The sequence below is a fragment of the Papaver somniferum genome, chromosome 4 (genome assembly GCF_003573695.1).
Source record: "Papaver somniferum cultivar HN1 chromosome 4, ASM357369v1, whole genome shotgun sequence".
Taxonomy (NCBI): Eukaryota; Viridiplantae; Streptophyta; class Magnoliopsida; order Ranunculales; family Papaveraceae; genus Papaver; species Papaver somniferum.
In genome coordinates, this window is record NC_039361.1 from 127,902,946 (window position 1) to 127,914,310 (window position 11,365).

Below are 11,365 nucleotides of genomic sequence, written 5' to 3' on the forward strand. Positions count from 1 at the left end.
CCGATCAAACTTCTGCCAGTTGCATGCATCATTTTTCCCGCCTTTTTCTGATTTCAAATTTTGGAAGAAAGGGACCTCCCCTTTATCCATTCCTGGGGTCCCTTTAGCAATTGCGGCGGAAATAGTCATTTTTCTGGGTGTTTTTAACAACTCCTCCGGGTGCTTTTAGCGTATTTCTGGGGTGCCTTTAACACTTTATCCTGGGGTGTAAAACACCACTTTTTAAGCCCATTTCGCCGCAAGGGCTTATTTCTCTAAAATTTCCTACAAAGACATAAAATAACACAATAAATACAAAATCGAGCACTAACAATACATACAATTGAGACATATTTGACACATAAATGTGTCTATCAACACCCCCAAACTTATTATTTGCTAGTCCTTGAGCAAAACTAATATGGAAAATAAAATCCTAACTCACTAGGTGTCCCTAGTGACCGAGTTAATCTCGAGAGGGTTTACCAGAGGTGTAACCACAAAACCAATACTCCAGACCCTAGCTATCTAAGCAGAACCTTGGAAGGCACTAAAGAATCTCCTTTGTTGGCATAAAATCATTGACTATATGAGGAAGTATCCTGATGCGAAATTCCAATTGATGTACACGAGTTTGCACTCAAGCATACTAAAATTCATATAAAGTGTCAGAGCTCTACTCAGATAGTTGCACTATGGACATCATATTCGGAGTCAAACTAATCATATGGATAGAAAAATGAGATGGAAATAGAAAAATGTATATGGTTTTGATGTTAACCAAATGATCGATGTTTCACATATATGTCTGAAAGCCACTGCCAGAATGAACCTATCCTAATGGACTGAGATACCGGTCTGACTAATATCAACACAACTGGCATATACAAGGGAACCAGTGGTCAATAACTTAAATCTAGATAACCAAACTGGCAAATACAAGGGAACCAGCAGTTGACTACACAGAACAATAACCTATTTTTTTTTTACTTAATGGCATGAATAGATCTTTTTGATCCAAGCGCATGCTTCTTGTCAGCAGATTACACGATAGTTCCCACGGGTCCTGCATTCCACGCTTGCTTAGACGACGGAAACAGGGAGAACACACGCATATTGTTATCCAAGTGTTAATACTTATTCCGATTGGTCTAACTGGTCCGGTCTTTTTTTTTTTTTAGTAACTCAGTCACTCTAATTCACCCTAACAGTGGTAACAACTTGAATCGTTTGCCCCACCTAATCACTTAGAGAAACATAGTTTAAAATGAAAAAATAAAATGAAAAAAAGAAATAACAAGGACTCAACGAGATATGGTGCAACTATCATGTTATTTCTAACACCTGAGCTCTGTGTTTTTATGAATAGACTCTATAGATGTTTCCATCTAATCAGATTGGTTCCTCAACTCCTACAACCAAGATGCTTCCATCCACTTAGATTAGTTAGTGTCATTCTGAATACGCATAAATCTCTAGGCTCTGGAGCGTATTTATTTATTGCAACTAAAATATTTTCCCATACTCCCAGACTTAAATCTAACATTGTCCTCAATGTTCTAGAGATGAAACTAAAAGCATGAACAAGGAGAAACTGTTACCATTTGAAGCGAAAGAGTTAAGGAAAGATATTACCGTGTTGCATGAGCATGGGATACCTCCCAAGAAGTGCTAAGTTTAAAGTCTTCATCCAGACTTAGGAAAGGATTAGTCAACTCGAACCATAAAGTAACAGTCGAAATAACTGTGGGTCTTCAAAACTAAATAGAGCTGACCAAAGGAAACTGCAATGAACCAAGAAAGTGAACAAGACTAGCATGCCCTTACTTAGTTTCCTGATTAAGAAATTTATATCTAATTGTGGTTCAGGTTCAGTAACTATGGAAGGGTCTAAATAGAAAATTTTCATTGGCTGCGTTTCTTCATAGGTGGGATCCGAATCATTAGGTCCTAGAGTCTGGAAAAACTCAAATATGATCTTAGAAGCGCACAATAATAACCTAAATAACTGAGGATCCTATAAGTCAATAACATTTGACTTACATAATTGACCACAATGAGAGTAGTGGTCACTCTTAAGCAAATGTGTCGATTCTAATTTCCTAAAGCATTTAGGTTTAGTCTCACAACTTAATATTCGACCAATTTGGAATATAAACGTTCCCACAGTTGGAAGAAAACTATTTGGTGGGAAAACAAAGTCAATCTGGGGATCATATCCTGGGAAAACCACATCAACCAGAGGATGGGTTTCTAACGACTGAACTTCTTCCTGGACATCATTAGGTTCGGGAAAACGAGTATGAAGGTAATCTTGTAAAATTATCGAGGCAGAGATATCAAGTCCTAAGTGAAGGGACTTTCTGAGAGTTAAAGGTAAGGCACTAGGAAGGTGATAATCACCCCCAAACTTAGAGTTTTCAGTGTCTCTAGATAGACTAGTTACAATCTCCCTAATTTCTAGATCATTGGAATCCTGAAAATAGTCAATTGCTCCTTCGAGGTTATACTCAAGCGACGCATCCTTACTCATATTTAATAGCTCTACGAGTTCATTTTCTTCGTCTAAGACTATTGTTTCTAAGTCGCTAGACTCTAAAACAGCATTTTCGGAATAAACCCGTTCCTCTAAAGCATTATCGGCTTCGTAATCAAAAGGAAAAACTACATCGTCTAAAACGGTGGTATCCCTAATCAAATCCTCGTCCTTTTGAATAGGTGAATAATCATAAAAATTATTTGGATTTGAACTAGAATCATTATAAAGCTCAATTGGATTAATAGATTCCTGATCACTATGCCTACACATTTCAGATTCTTCATTACTACTATCCTCATCATAATAGTACGAAGATGATTGAACCTTATCTAAATAAGTAGTGTCTTTTATTCTAACCTCGTCCTCTAAATTAGGCAAATATTCACTATTGATATCAAGGGTAGAATTAGAAACACTATTTTGGAAATTTAGATCATTTCGAGCAGCATTAGCTAACTGTCATTTTCTGCCTCTAGACGTGCCTGAATTTCACTGAGCATAACACTTATACGTTACCACTCTCGTTTATCATCTCAGAATATCGTGTACACTCTTCTTTTGAACTATTCATTGCAACTAAACGTTTATACGTCCTTTCAATCCGTTTTGGGTCTCTTCTAGAGATGGAACAGGTTCAGAAATATCATAATCAGGACTAGTTTCCAAAAACGAGTAACCAGTACTACAGTGTTCCTGATTTCTTGCTCGTAAGACCAATTCGCGTGTGGATAGTAATTGGGCTCACCATGGTATGAACCATAACCTTGAAAAGGTTGGCGTTCCCAACACTATTCCCACATGGTCAAAAAGGATGATGTCCATATTCAAATTCAGGTCGATAATCATTGTATTGGCTTCTATCATACCAGTTCGACATTCTTAATTGCAAGGGAATTCTACACAATCACAAAAAGGCTGACTCGACCAAATCAAACCTATAAATCTAGCAAACAAAAGCATGATGGCTCCACTTAGATTGTTTTCTAGACCAGCTTCTATCCTTCGAAAGGGAATTCGTTACAATTTAAGAAACCCCTATGGAATCAATGAGTCAAAGTAAGTTGAATGAGGCGAGGGAAGCTCAGTGGAGCTTTGATACCCAAGCCTCACCGCTATACAAGGCGGCGCAGTCACGCATTCAACTCACAGAAACCATCAAGAACTTTGAAGTATGCTTAAAAGAGTAACCAATATTTTTCGAAAGATTTTCCTACCAAGCTCGTTACCCTATCGGTCTCGTTCTAATCAAATTTTAAGCTTGGGTTCGCGTTAGGTTTCGTTTCCTAAGGCGGGCAAGAAGGGACGGTGATGAAATCCGAACCCTTATCTTATGGCCATTGCCCTTTACTAGGAATTTAAAAACAGTCCAAATTCGTCCTCAATGAATCACCTTAAGGAATACAGTAACCCGCTTACAGGAGATTCGCGGTGTTTCGAGACTTACCTCCCGTACCAGACGGGGAGAACCGTTGAAGTCGACTCGGGCCACGACTCCTATGTCATGTACGAACCCGAGGGGCCGAGACGATTGTAATCGTCGTCCTTCCCTGCAAACAGTTTATATTTAATTTTTTTTTATATAACCCTTGTAGGGTTTAAAATTAAAATAAATTGTCCAAAGTCCAGTCCAATGAAAAGAAATACAAAAAATAATAATAATAATTAAAAAAAAAAAATGGAAAGTCTCTTAAAAAAAATAATTCTCTCTCTTTTTTTTTCTCTCTTTTTTTTATTTTTTTGCTTTGTTTTTTTCCTTCTCTTTTAGCTTTAAGCTTTGATTCCAAGGTCTTTAGTATCCAACTTCAAACCTGTAATACAAAGACACAACCAAAGAGACGTAAAAAGAACAAATGGAATAATAAAAAATAATAAAAACCTAAAAATTCTACCTAAGCACAAATCCGCGTCGGCGGCGCCAAAATGATTAAGATTTTTGATTGTTTGTAGTAAATAGGATTCGTTTCAGACTTGTGAAGGAAAAGGAATTTTTAGATTTAATAAAAATATATATACAAAAATATTAACAATGGGCGAGAGGTACTGGGACTAAGGATTTGGACGAATTCACTACACATGGTTCATTCATATATTCTTTGACAATTTAAAACTCAATAAAATTAACATGGACTCTGATTTTGCCAAGATAGATTCTCAAAACATTGATTGTAAGTCCTAAGCATGATGTATCAAAACACCTAAGGTAAGCATACATCATCAAATTAAATAACAACCAATTAATTCAAATCATATTTCAATTTTAGATTAATGCAAAAGTCATAAAAAAGAATAAAATAAATTACCCCAAGGATGAAATTCAGCCTCCTCCGTCGTCCCAGTGTTGGGTTTTAGCTCCTCATGATGAAAACACGCTCAAAATATATTTTTATAGCTCAAATGGTGTTTACAATGGAGAGAAAAGGAGAAAATGGTGTAAAACTGTAATCTGCGACGCACAAAAAGCGTCACAGAATGAACGATAAAACACAAGTGCTGCTGATGTTTAGACTGCATTGCGACCTACGGCTGTGCGTCTTAGACACTGTTGATAAATCACTGTCCTTGTGAGTCTGTTCTTCGTGTTCTTGGTGTTCTTCATCATCAGCAGCAGCAGAAACATAGTTTCATCAACTCTTGATTTCTGCTTCTCTGGACCTTCTCTCGACACCCCCTCTAGGACTCCCAGGGGACCTATTTAAACCAAAAACACGCGTTGAATCTCCTCTATTAATCCCAAATAATCTTCTTTTACTCGGGATATTTTCTTTCCTTTTTCAAAGAAATACGGGATTTTCTTTCCTTTAATTCCTCTTTCGCGCTTCTGTTGATGTGGAACACACTCCAAACAAGTTTCTACAGCATCCCAACTCCATCCAAACACTACAAACACGCTGAATCCCATGAACAACTCTTCCCTGCACGTATTCCCCTTTTTCCAGCTCGTGGATTGCCTAGCCAAGTCAAGCCAATTATGGTCGAACCAAACACCCATACCATCTTTATTATGATATATCACATCTTTCCACAAAGTTTCAGCGATTGAATCGCCCAAAATAAAGTCCAAATGTCCGATCAAACTTCTGCCAGCTGCATGCATCATTTTTCCCGCCTTTTTCTGATTTCAAATTTTGGAAGAAAGGGACCTCCCCTTTATCCATTCCTGGGGTCCCTTTAGCAATTGCGGCGGAAATAGTCATTTTTCTGGGTGTTTTTAACAACTCCTCCGGATGCTTTTAGCGTATTTCTGGGGTGCCTTTAACACTTTATCCTGGGGTGTAAAACACCACTTTTTAAGCCCATTTCGCCGCAAGGGCTTATTTCTCTAAAATTTCCTACAAAGACATAAAATAACACAATAAATACAAAATCGAGCACTAACAATACATACAATTGAGACATATTAGACACATAAATGTGTCTATCAACACCTCCAAACTTATTATTTGCTAGTCCTCGAGCAAAACTAATATGGAAAATAAAATCCTAACTCACTAGGTGTCCCTAGTGACCGAGTTAATCTCGGGAGGGTTTACCAGAGGTGTACCCACAAAACCAATACTCCAGACCCTAGCTATCTACGCAGAAACTTGGAAGGCACTAAAGAATCTCCTTGGTTGGCATAAAATCATTGACTATAGGAGGAAGTACCCTGATGCGAAATTCCAATTGATGTACACGAGTTTGCACTCAAGCATACTTAAATTCATATAAAGTGACACAGCTCTACTCAGATAGTTGCACTATGGACATCATATTCGGAGTCAAACTAATCATATGGATAGAAAAAGGAGATGGAAATAGAAAAATGTAGATGGTTTTGATGTTAACCAAATGATTGATGTTTCACATATCTGTCTGAAGGCCACTGCCAGAATGAACCTATCCTAATGGACTGAGATACCGGTCTGACTAATATCAACACAACTGGCATATACAAGGGAACCAGTGGTCAATAACTTAAATCTAGATCAACAAACTGGCAAATACAAGGGAACCAGCAGTTGACTACACAGAACAATAACCATTTTTTTTAACTTAACGGCATGAATAGATCTTTTTGATCCAAGCGCATGCTTCTTGTCAGCAGATTACACTATAGTTCCCACGGGTCCTGCATTCCACGCTTGCTTAGGCGACGGAAACAGGGAGAACACACGCATATTGCTATCCAAGTGTTAATACTTATTCCGATTGGTCTAACTGGTCCGTTCTGTTTTTCTTTTTTTTTAGTAACTCAGTCACTCTAATTCACCCTAACAGTGGTAAAAACTTGAATCGTTTGCCCCACCTAATCACTTAGAGAAACATAGTTTAAAATGAAAAAATAAAATGAAAAAAAGAAATTAAAAGGACTCAACGAGATACGGTGCAACTATCATGTTATTTCTAACACCTGAGCTCTGTGCTTTTATGAATAGACTCTATAGATGTTTCCATCTAATCAGATTGGTTCCTCAACTCCTACAACCAAGATGCTTCCATCCACTTAGATTAGTTAGTGTCATTCTGAATACGCATAAGTTTCTAGGCTCTGGAGCGTATTTATTTATTGCAACTAAAAGATTTTCCCATACTCCCAGACTTAAATCTAACATTGTCCTCAATGTTCTAGAGATGAAACTAAAAGCATGAACAAGGAGAAACTGTTACCATTTGAAGCGAAAGAGTTAAGGAAAGATATTATTGTATTGCATGAGCATGGGATACCTCCCAAGAAGTGCTAAGTTTAAAGTCTTCAGCCAGACTTAGGAAAGGATTAGTCAACTCGAACCATAAAGTAACAGTCGAAATAACTGTGGGTCTTCAAAACTAAATAGAGTTGACCAAAGGAAACTGCAATGAACCAAGAAAGTGAACAAGACTAGCATGCCCTTACTTAGTTTCCTGATTAAGAAATTTATATCTAATTGTGGTTCAGGTTCAGTAACTATGAAAGGGTCTAAATAGAAAATTTTCATTGGCTGCGTTTCTTCATAGGTGGGATCCGAATCATTAGGTCCTAGAGTCTGGAAAAACTCAAATATGATCTTAGAAGCGCACAATAATAACCTAAATAACTGAGGATCCTCTAAGTCAATAACATTTGACTTACATAATTGACCACAATGAGAGTAGTGGTCACTCTTAAGCAAATGTGTCGATTCTAATTTTCTAAAGCATTTAGGTTTAGTCTCACAACTTAATATTCGACACATTTGGAATATAAACGTTCCCACAGTTGGAAGAAAACTATTTGGTGGGAAAACAAAGTCAATCTGGGGATCATAGCCTGGGTAAACCACATCAACCAGAGGATGGGTTTCTAACGACTGAACTTCTTCCTGGACATCATTAGGTTCGGGAAAACGAGTATGAAGGTAATCTTGTAAAATTGTCGAGGCAGAGATATCAAGTCCTAAGTGAAGGGACTTTCTGAGAGTTAAAGGTAAGGCACTAGGAAGGTGATAATCACCCCCAAACTTAGAGTTTTCAGTGTCTCTAGATAGACTAGTTACAATCTCCCTAATTTCTAGATCATTGGAATCCTGAAAATAGTCAATTGCTCCTTCGAGGTTATACTCAAGCGACGCATCCTTACTCATATTTAATAGCTCTACGAGTTCATTTTCTTCGTCTAAGACTATTGTTTCTAAGTCGCTAGACTCTAAAAAAGCATTTTCGGAATAAACCCGTTCCTCTAAAGCATTATCGGCTTCGTAATCAAAAGGAAAAACTACATCGTCTAAAACGGCGGTATCCCTAATAAAATCCTCGTCCTTTTGAATAAGTGAATAATCATAAAAATTATTTGGATTTGAACTAGAATCATTATAAAGCTCAATTGGATTAATAGATTCCTGATCACTATGCCTACACATTTCAGATTCTTCATTACTACTATCCTCATCATAATAGTACGAAGATGATTGAACCTTATCTAAATAAGTAGTGTCTTTTATTCTAACCTCGTCCTCTAAATTAGGCAAATATTCACTATTGATATCAAGGGTAGAATTAGAACCACTATTTTGGAAATTTAGATCATTTCGAGCAGCATTAGCTAACTGTTCATTTTCTGCCTCTAGACGTGCCTGAATTTCACTGAGAATAACACTTATACGTTTACCACTCTCGTTTATCATCTCAGAATATCGTGTACACTCTTCTTTTGAACTATTCATTGCAACTAAACGTTTATACGTCCTTTCAATCCGTTGTTGGGTCTCTTCTAGAGATGGAACAGGTTCAGAAATATCATAATCAGGACTAGTTTCCAAAAACGAATAACCAGTACTACAGTGTTCCTGATTTTCTTGATCGTAAGACCAATTCGCGTGTGGATAGTAATTGGGATCACCAGGGTATGACCCATATCCTTCCAAAGGATGGCGTTCCCAACCACTATTCCCAACATGGTCATAAAAAGGATGTCCATATTCAATTCAGGTCGATAATCATTGTATTGGCTTCTATCATACCAGTTCGACATTCTTAATTGCAAGGGAATGTACACAATCACAAAAAGGATGACTCGACTAAATCAAACCTATACAATCTAGCAACAACAAGCATGATGGCTCCACTTAGATTGTTTCTAGACCAGCTTCTAATCCTTCGAAAGGGAATTCGTTACAGTTTAAGCAAACCCCTATGGAATCAATCTGAGTCAAGTAAGTTGAATTGAGGCGAGGGAAGCTCAGTGGAGCTTTGATACCCAAGGCCTCACCGCTATCACAAGGCGGCGCAGTCACGCATTCAACTCACAGAAACCATCAAGAACTTGAAGTATGCTTAAAAGAGTAACCAATATTTTTCGAAAGATTTCCTACCAAGCTCGTTACCCTATCGGTCTCGTTCTAATCAAATTTCAAGCTTGGGTTCGCGTTAGGTTTCGTTTTAAGGCGGGCAAGAAGGGAACGGTGATGAAATCCGAACCCTTATCTTATATGGCCAGGCCTTGCCCTTTACTAGGAATTTAAAAACATTCCAAATTCGTCCTCAATCAATGAATCACCTTAAGGAATACAGTAAACCGCTGCAGGAGATTCGCGGGTGTTTGAAAGACTTACCTCCCGTACTAGACGGGAAGATAACCGTGACTCGACTCGGGCCACGACTCCTATGTCTGTACGAACCCGAGGGCCGAGACGATATTGTAATCGTCGTCCTTCCCTGCAAACAGTTTATATTTAATTTTTTTATATAACCCTCCGTAGGGTTTTAAAATTAAATAAATTGTCCAAAGTCCAGTCCAATGAAAAGAATACAAAAAAATAATAATAATTACAAAAAAATAAAATGGAAAGTCTCTTAAAAAAAATAAAAAAATAATTATCTCTCTCTTTTTTTTTTCTCTCTTTTTTATTTATTTTTTTTGCTTTGTCTTTTTTCCTTCTCTTTTAGCTTTAAGCTTTGATTCCAAGGTCTTTAGTATCCAACTTCAAACCTGTAATACAAACGCACATCAAAGAGACGTAAAAAGAACAAATGGAATAATAAAAAATTAAAAACCTAAAAATTCTACCTAAGCACAAATCCGCGTCGGCGGCGCCAATTTGATTAGGATTTGATTGTGATGTAGTAAATAGGATTCGTTTCAGACTTGTGAAGGAAAGGAATTTTAGATTTAAAAAAATATATATACAAAAATATTAAAATGGCGAGAGGTACTGGGACGAAGGATTTGGCCGAATTCACTACACAGGGTTCAGTCATATATTCTTTGACAATTTAAAACTCAATAAAATTAACATGGACTCTGATTTTCCAAGATAGATTCTCAAAACATGATTGTAAGTCCTAAGCATGATGTATCAAAACACCTAAGGTAAGCATACATCATCAAATTAAATAACAACCAATTAATTCAAATCATATTTCAATTTTAGATTAATGCAAAAGTCATAAAAAAGAATAAAATAAATTACCCAAGGATGAAATTCAGCCTCCTCCGTCGTCCCAGTGTGGGTTTAGTCTCATGATGAAAACACGCTCAAAATATATTTTATAGCTCAAATGGTGTTTACAAGGAGAGAAAAGGAGAAATGGTGTATCCTGGGGGTGTAAAACACCACTTTTAAGCCATTTCGCCGCAAGGGCTTATTTCTCTCAAAAATTCCTACAAAGACATAAAGAACACAATAAATACAAAATCGAGCACTAACAATACATACAATTGAGACATATTAGACACATAAATGTGTCTATCAACACCTCCAAACTTATTATTTGCTAGTCCTCGAGCAAAACTAATATGGAAAATAAAATCCTAACTCACTAGGTGTCCCTAGTGACCGAGTTAATCTCGGGAGGGTTTACCAGAGGTGTACCCACAAAACCAATACTCCAGACCCTAGCTATCTAAGAAGAACCTTGGAAGGCACTAAAGAATATCCGTGGTTGGTATAAAATCATTGACTATAGGAGGAAGTACCCTGATGCGAAATTCCAATTGATGTACACGAGTTTGCACTCAAGCATACTAAAATTCATATAAAGTGACAGAGCTCTACTCAGATAGTTGCACTATGGACATCATATTCGGAGTCAAACTAATCATATGGATAGAAAAAAGGAGATGGAAATAGAAAAATGTAGATGGTTTTGATGTTAACCAAATGATCGATGTTTCACATATCTGTCTGAAGGCCACTGCCATAATGAACCTATCCTAATGGACTGAGATACCGGTCTGACTAATATCAACACAACTGGCATATACAAGGGAACCAGTGGTCAATAACTTAAATCTAGATCAACAAACTGGCAAATACAAGGGAACCCACAGTTGACTACACAGAACAATAACCTTTTTTTTTAACTTAACGGCATGAATAGATCTTTTTGATCCAAGCGCATGCTTCTTGTCAG